Source organism: Cynocephalus volans, chromosome 6 (genome assembly GCF_027409185.1).
Source record: "Cynocephalus volans isolate mCynVol1 chromosome 6, mCynVol1.pri, whole genome shotgun sequence".
In the NCBI taxonomy this organism is placed as follows: domain Eukaryota; kingdom Metazoa; phylum Chordata; class Mammalia; order Dermoptera; family Cynocephalidae; genus Cynocephalus; species Cynocephalus volans.
In genome coordinates, this window is record NC_084465.1 from 57,475,696 (window position 1) to 57,490,176 (window position 14,481).

A 14,481-nucleotide genomic window follows, 5' to 3' on the forward strand; every position below is an offset into this window, starting at 1 on the left:
TCTCTATACTATCTTTGCAATTTCTGTGAATCTATGATTATTTCAAAATAAGAAAACTTAATTTTTTTGTAGACTAAAATAGTGTTCCTTTTATAATGAATAAGGCTGTATTTATTTTATTATTTAATAAAATAAATAACATACGAAACATTTCACAGACATTGCTTTTCTTCCCTATTTTCTACCCTGGTTGCAACTCAACACAAGTGAAATAAAAGTTAATTTAAAAAAATCCATCATGTATCATCAAATTGAAATATAATACCATGGCCGAGACTAAAATTTTGTTGAAACCCTAGGTAAAGACAAAATAAATTTGCTCTGGGGCAGGCATAGTGCTAAATACAAGAGTTACAATGGCAAATAACACAGATTTGGTCCCTGATCTCAGAAGCTTACGGTGCATTGGGTAGAGAGAAGATAAAATATAAAAAAATGAAATTAAATGAATACTTGAAAATATTCATACCATCCGTAATGGAAACAGAGAACTGAGATAATAAATAATGGTGGAATAGTAATTTGGGAAGGGCGGTCAAGGGAAGTCCCTCTGGGGAGATTGTATTTAAGTTGAAACTTGAAGGAGTGAGCCAAACTTTAATTAAGAAGCTCTCCAGGACTTTAAAAAGAATTCTGCCTTTGTAGAATGTGGTTTTGTCACAGGATAGGAGCAGATGTGTATTTGACATGTTTCTACAGAGTATTGCTCTAACCCCCTCAAGAGTTCCTGGCATACGGTATGGATTGTGTGTTGAAGAGATGCCGGAATATTAATTCCATTTGTAAGCATATCACAACCAAGACTCCTGCAAACAGGGAAAAATAATGAATTTACAAGAAAAAGAAATTAAATACAACCTGTATTTCATTCACAAAATTGAAATCTAAAACTTAAGAATATTTGATATAATGATATCACAGAATTGTTTTAACTTATGCTTTTATTTAAAAGCTTTGCCCCATCTCAGCTTTATCAATATTCTTTAAATAGCATTTCATTCCTCTTTTGGTCTTGTACTTCCAATATTCTCTCATAAAGAAAGACACAATTCTTACTAATGATGTGCCATTTTTAATAGATTTGTCTGCCTAATCAGAAATGTTAAGGGTTTTTTTTCTTCTTTTTAGTACTATTACAGGGCATTATTTAAAACCTAAACTAGAGTCTGATGATGTTAGTAAAATTAGTTTTATTCTATGTATGCTGTAAGGAAAGTTAGTTGCTAAGTCTGCTAGGTTCCGTCATCAGCCTCCTGCCTTCAGCCCCCTTTGGTGGCCACTTCTGAGTCACCTAGTCATTATTCTTGAATCCAGACTGATAATAAATCTCTGAGTTTCAAAACTGCTGCTCACTCAGCTTCCAACTTAAATTTAAGTGAAAAGAATCTCTCAGGCTCAGCTTTAATGCCAACATTTAAAAATAATGGGTCCTTGTTCTTCCTATTGCTCGTGGATTTTCTCTCAGGTTTACAGCATTTCTCTGTAAAAATTAACAGGCCTATTGTGTCACTCAGTTTAACATCTGGAAGTACAGAAGCAGATTAAAATCAATAAACCTTAAGTAAGTTGTGCCTCTACCTGGAGTCATAACCTGACCATATTTATAATAAGTTACAAGAATTATCACTTCCGAGGCTTCATCTAATGGAGTCATTAGTGTGTTTTGGAACTTCATGTGACAGAGTAGTGCAGCCTGCTACCCAAATACCGCCCCCGTGTCTCATCTCCCCTATCCTCAAATATGGTAAGAGATGCCAGTAAAAACATCAGGTTGGGGAACTGGAATCTTTAAGAAAAATGATGGGTCAGGGGGATTTGTCTCCATTTTGAATTCTTCAATCTGTTATGGCCAGAACTATTTCTTTATTCTCAAATTTCATAGTCCAATGTGATTTTCATTGAGTAATAAAGATGTTGGAGATCTAAGCCTATGGATTACTCCGAAAGCATCAGCACTTAGGGAAAATTCCTAATAAAACACATAGCAAAAACAAACTAGAAACACAAGGCAAGAATAGAAAAAAAGGAGGAAAAGAACAATTAAATGCTGCTTTTACTCAGATGTATTACTTAAATCACACAGCAATGACTTTTGTATGTATTTTTAGTGTACTAAAGTTTTGTTTGCCAATACTACATCACTATTGTCAAGCAGAAACACAAAGGGAAGGTGAATGTTCTCAGCATTCTACCTAATGTGATAGACTATAAGTTCTAAAATTAACTAACCTTATAAAATATGAATTTGTACATTGCTAAATATTATTATGCACACCCATAGTCTGTCTAAAAAATAATTGAGTATATAGTAATTTTACAATCTTAGTTTAATAACAGCATTTATCCATGGATCACTGTTTTAGCAGTGATTAAGATTAAGAAAAATAAATCTAGAAAAAAGTTTTTTTAATTTTAATCTCGTAAATGACATAGGCTATTAAACAAAGCAATCAGAGTAAAATATTGATTTATTTATCTAATTCATTTAATAGAGTGTACTTTTAAAACAAAAACTGCTGGTGTATTAAAATTGCATTGTACAGATAAAATACTGTCTTTCCTAGCTTTCTTGCTTTGCACACAATTAATGACCAGTTATGGTCAATTACAGAATACAGTACAATAGTATAAATATTGTGAACAATGAAAAGTGTGTGTGTCTGCAGTATGCAATTCTCTTTTACAGCTTTCTGTACTCTTTGAGCTAAGACAGTTTAAAGCCCACTGACTATAGATCACAGGAAACACACCTTAATTTTTTAAAAAAGTTTATTGATTTACTGCAGCATGAGACAACACATATAGGAACTGCACTTTAGGGTGTCTCTTAAAGGTTCAAACTTGTGCTGGGAGATAAGAAAAGCGAGGGCTAATTTTGGGTTGTATCCTATCAAGAACTGAGGGCAATTCAGTAATCGAGTATCTTAGTAATTTATGTTTATGAGATAGGAGAATTAAAAGGGGCTGGGGATGTCATTGGTAAGAAGGCAGCAATTATTCAGAAGAAAAAGTGGTTAGTCATTTTGTACCTGGGATGTGGCCTTGAGCATGTTCTGTAAAAACATTGTGTTCTCTCGCCCTTGCCCCTGTAATTGTTGACATTCTCCTAAGAATATTATAATTTCAACAATTACCATGTTGCAAAACAACTCATTTTTATCAAAGCTCTTGTCCTCATCCTTCATGAGTCACAAGATTGTGACAGGAAAAATACTGGCAATTGCAGGTTATATAAGTGGTCTTGGAAAAGAGGAACTGAGGTAAAGTATTTCTTAATATTAAAGTAAACCATACAAATGCATCATTTGTACCACACTATATGAAACAGTGAATTTTTTTTCTATCTTCATTGTTCTGATCTAATGAAAATCACTTACACTTCTGAGATTCAGTGTTCCAGTTTAGAAAATTAGGATTATTACACCCACCTTAGTCATACTTTACAGGATTGAAATAAAGAATCAAAGAATCAAGGATAAATACATAATGATGTGTTACTTTTTGAAATAATAACAATAATAACAAGCACTTATACACTGTTCTAAGGATTTTACATATATTAATCCATTTAATACTCACACATAAGCTGTTTTTTTTTTCCAGCTGATGAACGGTTAAGTAACTTGCAAAATCACACAGCTAAGTGACAAATATGTTATTCAGACCAAAGATATCTGTCTCCAGAGTCTATGCTATTTGCTCAGACTCGACTGTAGCAAAAGAAATTTATGTCTACGAATTAAATAATAGTTTCTTCCGTATATTAAGTCATAGATGCTGAGACTCTTAGGAACTTTGACGTATAGTGCATAAATAAGGTAAAATGGTGAATTAATTTTTTTCTAACACTTTCTCTCCACAATCTTTTCTATGCAGCCATTCTATTTCATTCTTTGAAAAGTATTTCATAGATTTTTGTTATAATTATAATACACTTTTTTTACTTAAGAAAATTAGTATTCCAAATAATATGTCAAGCCATAACTATAATAGTCATTTAATTATTTTTCATCATTGTTAAATACAACATGATCCATAAAACAACATATTGGTCAATGACAGACTGCATACACGAAGTTGGTCCTGTAAATTTACAATGAAGCTAGAGATGTACAGTTGGCTCTACCATCTAGGTTTGTGTAAGTACACTCTATGAGGTTCACACAACTGTGAAATTGCCTTATGGCACACTTCTTGGAATGTTTCCCTGTCATTAAGTGACATTTGACTGTAACCCAATATAAAAAAGTAAAGAAAATTGGAATAATAGGGTGCTATTCCATAACGAATGTGTATGGAGCACCCGATACGTGCTCCAGAACTTGTTTTACATACAGAAGAGGTACTAAAGTACACTCATATCTCACATTCTCATAGGAAAAAAGATTACACAAATGAAAATAATAAATGAATACTGTGTATTTATAGGAAGAAACAAAGGATATAAATAACTGTCAATCTGTTGGGGCTGCTATAACAAAATATCACAGCCTGGGTAACTTATAAATAAAAATAATTTATTTCTCACAGTTCTGGAAGCTGGGAAGTGTAAGATCAAGGTACCAGCAGTGTCTAGTGAGGGCCCACTTCCTCAAGGTTGGTGCCTTTTTGCTGTGGCTATATCCTCACATGGTGAAAGGAAAAGGCATCTCTGTGGGGCCTGTTTTATAAGGGCACTCATCCCATTTCTAAGGCCTCATGACCTAATCCTCTCCCCAAACCCCACCTTCTAATGCCATCACCTTGATTAGAATTCAACATATGAATTTTGGTAGGACACACACATTCAGACCGTAGCAATAACTAAAATAACATAATGAAATGGAGAGTGATATTCAAGGGGAGGGACAAGAGGAGGGCAGGAAGATCCCCATGAGGAGGAGGCATGTGATCTGAGACCCAAGAATGAGAAAGCCACACACGATCGGAATGGCCTTCCAGAGAAAAGAATGACCAAATTTAAAGTCCTGAATGAAGGGATTGTCATGGGTTGATGAACACATCAGAAGGAGGCCAGCAAAAGACTTGAAGAGCACTGTAGATGAGGTTGGAGAAGTAGGCAGGGGTTAGATTATGTAGGATGCTGAAGTCAGAGGTAGAAACGGAGACTGTTTCAGGTGCAGGGTATACATGAACTGCAGACAGAAGCAATTGGGAAAGAGTAGATAATTAACTAAGAAATCTTTTCTCTCTGAAAGCATGAATGTAAAATATTCTTGCATAGCTAAATAACATTTCTCAATAATGCCCACTGTTATTTTTTTGCTTCTCTTCAAGTTCTAATGCATTGCCCTAGAAGTCCATGTTTACAGCAGTTGCAATTGGCAGCTGAGGAACATTCCACAATATTAAACATTTTTATGACAAATTTTTTTTTGTATACTTCTAAATGTAACATATATGAAGAATGATACTGATTGTTACATTATGGTTTTGGATTGTGATGTAAGTACTGATTCATAAGATAAACAAAATATTTTGTAATATTTTTATAATAATAATTTATGCCACTAGAATACTTGAATGTGAATAGTAAAATTCAGGTTTAATTTTCAAATTGAAATATCATGAGAATTCTTTACATGATCCCATTTGCAATGATTTACAAAAAGAAGGTAATAAAGACTATTTAACAAACTATTTGTGACGAGAAATGTTGAACTTCAAAGCATTGTCAATAGACTGTTATGTACAAAGTTAATTACAACAACATTAGTAATTTTTCTGAAATAAAGAAAACAAATTTTGTGAGGTAAATATAAAATAATCTATGCATTCTATATATATTTTATTTTATTACTTATACAAACATCACAACATGTGGGCTATCAACAGAAGACTTAGACATGTACAATAATAATTAAATACAGCTTTTGTTGACATTTTGCTGACCTTCAGTTGCATTTAAAAATGCATATATTTAAGCATATTTTAATTTTCTATTATGAATACATATTTATCCAGATAAAATAATATAGCTTAATAGTTGGCAATTTGATTTATAACCTCTAAATATTTGGAATATGGCAAAAGGGCTTCCATATTTATTATTGTCTTAGTCCCACAAATATTAGGGGTTGGTGTTACGAGGCCACATGTTATTTTATTGTCCAAATTGGGACACCTTTGAAAATGAAAGCATGAACTATTGATAATTACACAAAAATGACAGGCATAAATTGGGGCTATCCCAAGCAAAGCTAGAATGTTCTGTACAAATTGCGACCTAAGATCACCTTAGTTATAAGCCTGATAACTGAAGTGGAATGAGCATTTCCAAGTTGCGATGAATTATTAAGGTCTGTATATTTTGCTAAGTAGCTTCAACCATATAATGTTTCCATTGCAGGGATGCCTTTACTAATTAATGGTAATTCTATTTTTCTCACAAATTAGCATTATTTTCATCTTATTACATCTGAAAAACCACTCCATTTATAATGAATAATCTAAAACTGACATCTATGTTTTATTTGAAGTTTAACCTTGTTTTTTGGTGCCTGGTACACATTGGGTGCAAAATATGTGTTTGAGAAAAGAAGGAGAGAGGAAGATACGGAAGAACAGAATGATACTTCTTGTGTATTCGACACTGGTAGGGGGAGGAAGTACAGATCAGTGTTAAAAATATTCCCCCACCATGACAAAATTCTCTCAGTAGCAATAATAAAATAAATTTAATAAAATAATGGTTAGGAAAAAAGATAGGCAGTAAAAATTCCTTTATTGAAATATGTATATATTATATACATGAGATTACTGTATTTCTTGTTATTATATCTTATTCCTTTCTTCCCCTCCCTCTCTCCACAAATAAATATTTATTCTTTTCTTTTATTATATATAATAAATAAATATGAGTATAATAAAAATATATAAGAAAATGAACACATAAATAAATAATATAATTAATAAATAATATGATAGTACAATAAAGAAAAATAAAATATTTTAAGACATTTTGATTACATTAACACATTTATATAAGTGAGGAAGACATATACCTATATATTGGTCTATTGCAATGATAAATAATATTATAGTTTAATAATAAAAAGAACAATATTTTTAAAAAATAAATTTTAATTTTAAAGGTATTAGTCAAATTCAATAAAATATTTTATTACTGAACTAAAATTTGCACTTACCATAGAAAAATATTACACCTTGCATTTTGCACTGTTTTGCTGCATTAGTTAAATACAAAAAAAATAAAAAATAAAAAATCTCCAAGTAGTCACAAAGAATAATAGAATTGAAGTAATTCAAGGTCTTTTCTTCATTTTTAGAATAACTGTGGTATCACTTTACTTTGAATCTAGTGTTTAAATTCAGAACTATTTAACATCAGCTTGGGATGGAAACAGGAATTATGGCCAAAGATAACTTGAATGATATTGAACCATTATAAGTTATTCCTCAAATGAGAACATACAGTTGAATCCACATATGTATAAATGTGAGTTCTTCAAGTTAGCAGACACATAAAATGTAATGTTTTAAGAAGATAAGTAATAAAATTATGCTAATTTGAAGTTTACGTCATCATTATTAGATCAATAAAAGCTTATATCAGAAAAGAATAATTTATCACTTTTTAAAGAATTTGTCAATTTTTAGAATTGCTAATGCATTGTGATAATAACAAACAAACTGACTTTTAGTTGGTTTTATTATTGATTTTATATCATAATACACACCCTTATTGCTTGCACTTAGGTAGACTGTTCTCTTCTCTTGACGTTTGATAAGCCAGGGAAGGAAGGAAGGAAAGAAAGAAAGAAGATGTAATGAAAGGGAATAATCTTAATTAGTCTACTCTGATGGTAGAAATCAAAGAACAAAATAAATGCTGAAAAATATAAGTAGAAGGCAATATTTGTCTCTATATCAAGCAGAACAAGTATATAAATACCTACTGAAATCTACAGAGTACTATGCTGAGGCTAATGCATATGTGTGATTCTTGATGACAGGTGTCTCTATATTGGTTTTCCCCTTTATGGAGGAGAACCGTTCGTCAAGCAGGAAATTGCTATGAGTTTAACAGAGGCTGATACGTATAGAATTATTCACAGATTTTCTAACACTATGTCCATTTTAACATTCTAATCAGTAGTAGCTATATTAATGCTAGAGAGGGGTAGTAGCTATTTTAATCAATAGTTTCCTGTGGTATGCATTCTTGTCAAATAAAGTAATTGTTTTCATACCAAATATGAATACGATATACACAGTTTAACATTTTTAATATAACAACCTAAGCTCCTTCTTACGTCTGGAGCAATTTTTCTTTTTATTCATGAAGAGAATTGATTAAATTAAACATAGCTCATATATGAACCTATAGCCTAATTTTATGCACTTTTGAAGGGGTAGACATCACATAAAAGTAAATGTCATGAAATTGGCTTGATATATAACAAAGTTAACAGGAATTAATGATTACTGAAATAGTCATTAATTATCCAAAGCATCTGTTATAGATTAACAATCATAAGTATACTCATAATAATCCAAGATGCCATGAATTACAATAATTACTGTGTTCGAATTATTTAGAAAATGGTTATGTGTTAATAAGTGAATGAGTAACAAGATTGAAATAAATAAAGCCTAAATGTATGGGTAAAAGTTTTGTGGAAAATTCTTAGTAAAAATTTCTAATGATAGGTATTTCATGAACACTATCCTATAGACAGCCACCCAAATATCAGCTATTCTGAGGACAAAGTTAATTGACCAAATGTTTTGAATACAGGATACAAGACACCAAAGATACCAAGATAGTAAGATTCTCCACCATGACTGAAATGATAAAAGATTGATATGAACATCCATGGGGCCAATTGTTTCTTGCTTCTTATCTGCCAAATGCTCTAGCTCCCATCTAAACCTGTCGTCAATCTCTTCACGCTCACATGAATCAGATGCAAACTCCAGGAAAGAGACCACCTTTGAAAGGTCTTTAATGCCAGATGTTCCAGGCTGCCTCAAGAATTACATACAAGGAGAATGCAGCCACTCTAGGGTTCCTCCATTAAATTATCACAGGAGAGGGAGCATCTAATAGATCTGTCTTTGAGAAAGACCCTGACCTTCCCCTGGCCCACAGACTTTCTCAAGCTAAAGACAAGAGCAACTACTCCTGCCTGCTTAAAACATCCTTCCTTCAGCTTCCAGGTTTGAATCAGCCCCCAAACCTCTCTGAGACAGTTTTGCTGACTGCATCTTTTCAACTAGATCTATCAATGTTGTGATGCCCCAGTTTTCTGTCCTAAAGTTCTTTCCTCCTTTTGTATCATCTTAGGTGATTCATCTAAGTTCTATGGCTTTAAATGGAAGCAGGCCAATTCAAATTGAACTTGACAGAAATCTGAATCTTAAAATTAATTTCAATTAATTTAAATTAGTTTATATTTGAGAAAATTTAAATTCTAAATTGAAATTGAAAATCATCTAAATCAGGAATTTAAATTTAATTTAAAATCTAACAGTTGTTTTGGTTTAAATTATACTAATTTAAATTAAATTAAAATTCAAAAGCATCTGAAATGAATCACATTTAGCCAAAACATTCACATCACATATAAAATGTTGAAATTTAGATTTCTTGCAAGTTGCAATCAGGCTCTCCTGACTTGGTAGCAGTTTGAAAAATGGTTTGACACAAAAGGTTCAAACAGCCCAATCAGCATGACAAAAGTAAAGATGGCCAACAGGAATTATTATAACATGTCCTATGATTAGTATCTCAAATTAGATTTGCTTTTGCTTCTAATATGAAATTGCTGAATTGTGGAAGGAGTCGTAATATATTTCTATAGAAATTATGAAAATCTGGTTATTCATGATAATACATGTTTTTCTGAAAATGTCTCCATCTGGCTGCCCCTCGGCTGGCTGAGCCTTGCCTATTGCTAGAGTGAGTAAAGGCCCACCGGCAAATGTTCCTAGTGCAACTCTCTAAATCCCAAACTATCTGTCACACCCCTAGAAACTTCCCAAGAGAAGAGAAGCTTCAGTGGGAACCTATCATTCACCCCTTTTTAAGAGATCATCAAGAAAGTTCCATCTAGCCGCACCAGAAAGCCCAGCCTCTTCCTGTCCCTCCTAGAGATCTTATATATATATGTCTTTGCATTGCCTCTATTTGGCCTCCAAAGCCCCTATTTCTCAAACCTTTTGCTAGTCCCTCTGCATTTATAGTCTCTCATAAACAGAGTCCGCAAACGGTCAGCAGTTTCCCTCGTTCAGATCTCCGTCTTCCTCGGAGAGACTTGCAGCCCATTGGGTGAGAGATGTTTGGAAAAATGTCTGCCTCAGTGATTGGGAGTTCTCCTAGAATTTAGTAGACATGGGTTAGTCCTCCAGAAGATTTGTCAGCCTAAAATGCCAAAGGTCCCCATCAAGGAATACTGTGGGACTTCATAGTCAGTAAAGACCCTGTCTTCCCAGCACGCTTCTCCTCTGGTTGTTGTCTTGTTGTTTATTATTTTTTGTCTTGTTGTTTATTACTATTGTGTTGTTTGTTCATACCCACTAGTGGGGACCTAGTGAGGGATTTAGTTTCACTCTTGCTCTTCACTGCCGCTTCCTGATAATTATTTCTCACTCCTACCTTAAGAAAATAAAAACAATAAAAAACATAAAAGCAATTCCTTTGAATATACCACCAGCAATAGATTATACCACATTTAATGTCTTTTTATCCACCTCTATATCTGTAATAAAGCTGCTTGCTTTCAGTGCCCATGTAGAACATCTAATTCCTTGATCTCATGGCCAGTGAGGTTGTTTTCAACCCACTTTTACTTACCATTTACATAGTTACACTCTAAACTTTGTCCTTACAATTATTGTACCATCTCAATCATCTCAACTTCAAGCATCCCGCACTCTGATCATCAAGCCCTATCCTTCTAGTTCTCCATTTATGGTACCTTCATTCAATAGTCTTTCTTAAAACTTACCATCTTGGAATGAATTCTGCTCTAGGAGTTCCTTTTCCTTACCTGCCCTTTCATAATTGCCCTTTGAAAGAATGGTATGCCTTTATACCATCTATAAAAGAATGGTTTACTTCTGTCCATCCTAAATCTTACTATTCCCCATTGACCAGAAAAGGAAAATACAAAACAAAACGACAACAACAACAACAACAAAAACCTCTTGGTACACCATATAAAGGGACAATTAAACTATTGCTCTAATTTAGGCACCATAAATATTACTTTCAGTCTATCTCCTTAAGTGACATACTTCCAAAATTTTCTTCTCATTTTTAAATATTATTTGTCAAATTATCAATTATTTTAACCAGTTCTGTACTAAAAATAATTATAATGATAAATCAATTCAGAAAACATTTTTTAACAATTAACACCTTAGAAATCAAGAAAACATAACATTTTAGTTTTGTATATTTCTTTTAGTTGTTACAAAAGGGTGTGTTAGAGTGATCAATAAAAGATTTTCAGACATAACTTTATATTAGAGGATAATTCTGGGAGAGGGGAAGGAATATGTACGTACAAGTTCAAGTTAGAAATTTAACATGGGGAATCTGCTCACTTTTAGTGCTACTATCTTTGTGGTGAGGAGAGCTGCCTAACCCCTCCTATATAAGGTCTGCCAGGTATTTTCTCTGGCTCAGAATTCTTCTTTCTACATTGTTCTGAAGAATCTGGATGGGAGAAATCAGGTGTGAGAGCAAAACTTCCAGAGGTAGGGAGACTGTTTATTATAAACTCACTCTCCCTTTTTCTATTCTCATAGTACTGAGCACAGGCAACACCTACAAAATTGAGTGCACTTTGCATGAGGAAAATACCACCCCTAAGAGAGCAAGCTTATTTTCTGATTAAATAACATGTTTTTTCTCCCCTCCTTTTTGTCACTCAGGAAAAGGATCTGTGTCCTGGAGACAACCTAATGATTTGAAAACATTTGCTAAGGGAAGAAAATAATCAGGTTGCTAGGAGATGGGGGTAAGGTGCGGTTTATTTTAAAAGGTAGTTGCAGTTTGAAAGGTTACTTTAAGAGGGCAGTAAACAAACCACTTTAAAAGAAACCTTCTCTGTGTTGTTTCTGTTTCTTTATGCAGGGCCAGTCCTCCTTGGGGATAGCCAACAGGAAAAAAAATTAGACTAAGAGTAAGTAATTAAATTGCTTTGTATAATAATGTAACTGGCATTTTAAACTGGTAGGCTAAGAGATAAAGAATTTGGTGGAAACTAGTATACTGAGGGAAGGTTCTCTTGAATATAAATAATTCTAAATAAGGAGTTAGTTAAGAGCAGGACCCCAAGAGAAGGTGCCAGTTTCAGGGAGAATAACAGAAATGACAGTTTCTTGTTTGGGGATGACTTTTGAGCAGTTATGTCTAATGTGAGTTCTAAGTTTTGGGTTTTGGGCTCTAAACTGTGTCTCAGTAAGCAATAGAAAGGCTAAGGACATGCTTAGAGCAATCTACAAAGAACTGCACTCATAGAACATAATTTTAATGAATTTAATATTTGTTATTTTTCAAAATCCTCAAGGTTAGATTATCTCTGGAAAATATATACAAGGAAAAGCTAATGTGAGTTGCCTCTAGGAAACCAGACTGTGGTTGTCTGGAAAATGGAGAGGGAAAGATTTAGGGAGTGAGGTCACCAGGATGGCAGAATACAATGATCAACCTACAACTAGTAAAAAACTGCCATCCCTTAATCACTGGAACTTGAGGAAAGAAGCAGACAGATCAACTGAGTCTGTGAAGATGTGGAAAGCCGTATTGAGCAGAGGAGGGACCACCCCAGTCAGATCCAGACCTGTTCCCCGGGCCAGCATGGCACACTACATGGAACAGCTACCCTCAGGTCGCAATGCTGAAGCAGCCCCCATTGTGTGAAACTACTTGGTGTCTGCAGGGGAGAAGAGAGACATGACTGCCAGCAAAAAAAAAAAAAAAAACTGCTTTAGAGTGCACCTTCGCATTTCCCAGGGCAGCAAAGAGGTTTGCAAGCTTCCCTGGTACCCACATAGGAGGGAAAGTTTGCAGCTGACAGGAGGAAGGATTCATCCAGAAGTCAGCAAGTCTTCACAGGGAAGTCATGTGGGGCCTGCTCCACTGGAAAAGTTTGCAGTCCCAGAGGACAGGACTGATCTACCAGGGGTGCATCAAGGAGCAGTATAGGCAGTTGATCTGTCTTCTAATCAGCACAGGCACCACACACAGGTACCACAGTGGAGATGGTAAGTGCACTAGAACTGCAGGGGGCATGGTTTGTGGGAAAGACTCAGTCCTGGGCCAGAATTTCCTCACAGCCCAGTTGTGTCTGTGGTGACCCCACCCCCCCATGACAGAGAAATAACTAAAAGAACAACAATTAAAATCTGGTCTACACAAAAAGTTTTTCCGAGTCTGAGAAACTAGGAAAAACCTGCAATTTAGCTCAGCCACAGAGTTAAAAGTTCTGGTTCCCATAGGAAATTTTCCGAAATCTGGGAATTCACCATAGGACAGCAAATTAGTTGAAGTGCAGTGCTTAAGTAGTGGCAATTGCTTTTAATTTATTACAGAAAGGGGGAAAAAATCACAGACCATAGGCAAACTCTGGTGTTGAGCAGTAAAGGCCTAACACCACCAAAGAACACCTGTAAAACCTAGAAGAGGTTGCTATATCCTCAAATAGGCAGGCATCAATGTAAAGACAAAAAGATCAAGAAAGAAAAGAGAAATACACCACCACCAAAGGAAACCAACAAAGCACCAGCAATGGACTCAAAAGAATGGCAGGTTTATGAAATGTCTGACAGAAAATTTAGAATAATCCTCTTAAAGATATTCAGGGAGTCACAAGAAAATATGGATAGACAATTAAATGATATTTGGAAAGCAATCTAGGAACGGAAAAATAAACTTGACAAAGAAATTGAATCAATTAGAAGAAACAAATAGAAATTCTAGAAATAAAGAGTATATTATCTGAACAATAGAAAGCTCCAACAGCAGACTTGATCAAACAGAGGAAAGAATCAGTGAACTCGAAGACCAGAAAAAAATGAAATTATCCAATCAGAGGATCAAAAAGGAAAAGGAATAAGAAAAACTGAAACAGAATTGCAGCAATTATCCTTCAATTATTTCCTTCAGGTGAAATAACCTCTGCATAATTGGTATACCTGAAGAAGAAAAAAAAAGGAAGAGATCAAGAAAGCATATTCAAGAAATAATTCCTGAAAATTTACCAAGTATTGAGAAAATTCACAGCATCCAGGTACAGGAAGCTCAGAGGTCACCAATCAAATTCAATCCAAAGAGGAGCAAACACCCCAAGGTACATTACAATCAAATGATCAAAAATCAAAGACAAAGAAACAATACTGAAATGAGGAAGAGAAAAGAAACATATAACATTGAATGGAGCCCTGATAAGGCTCTCAGTAGATTTCTCAGTAGAAACGCTATAGGCCAGAATAAAGTGGGATGACATA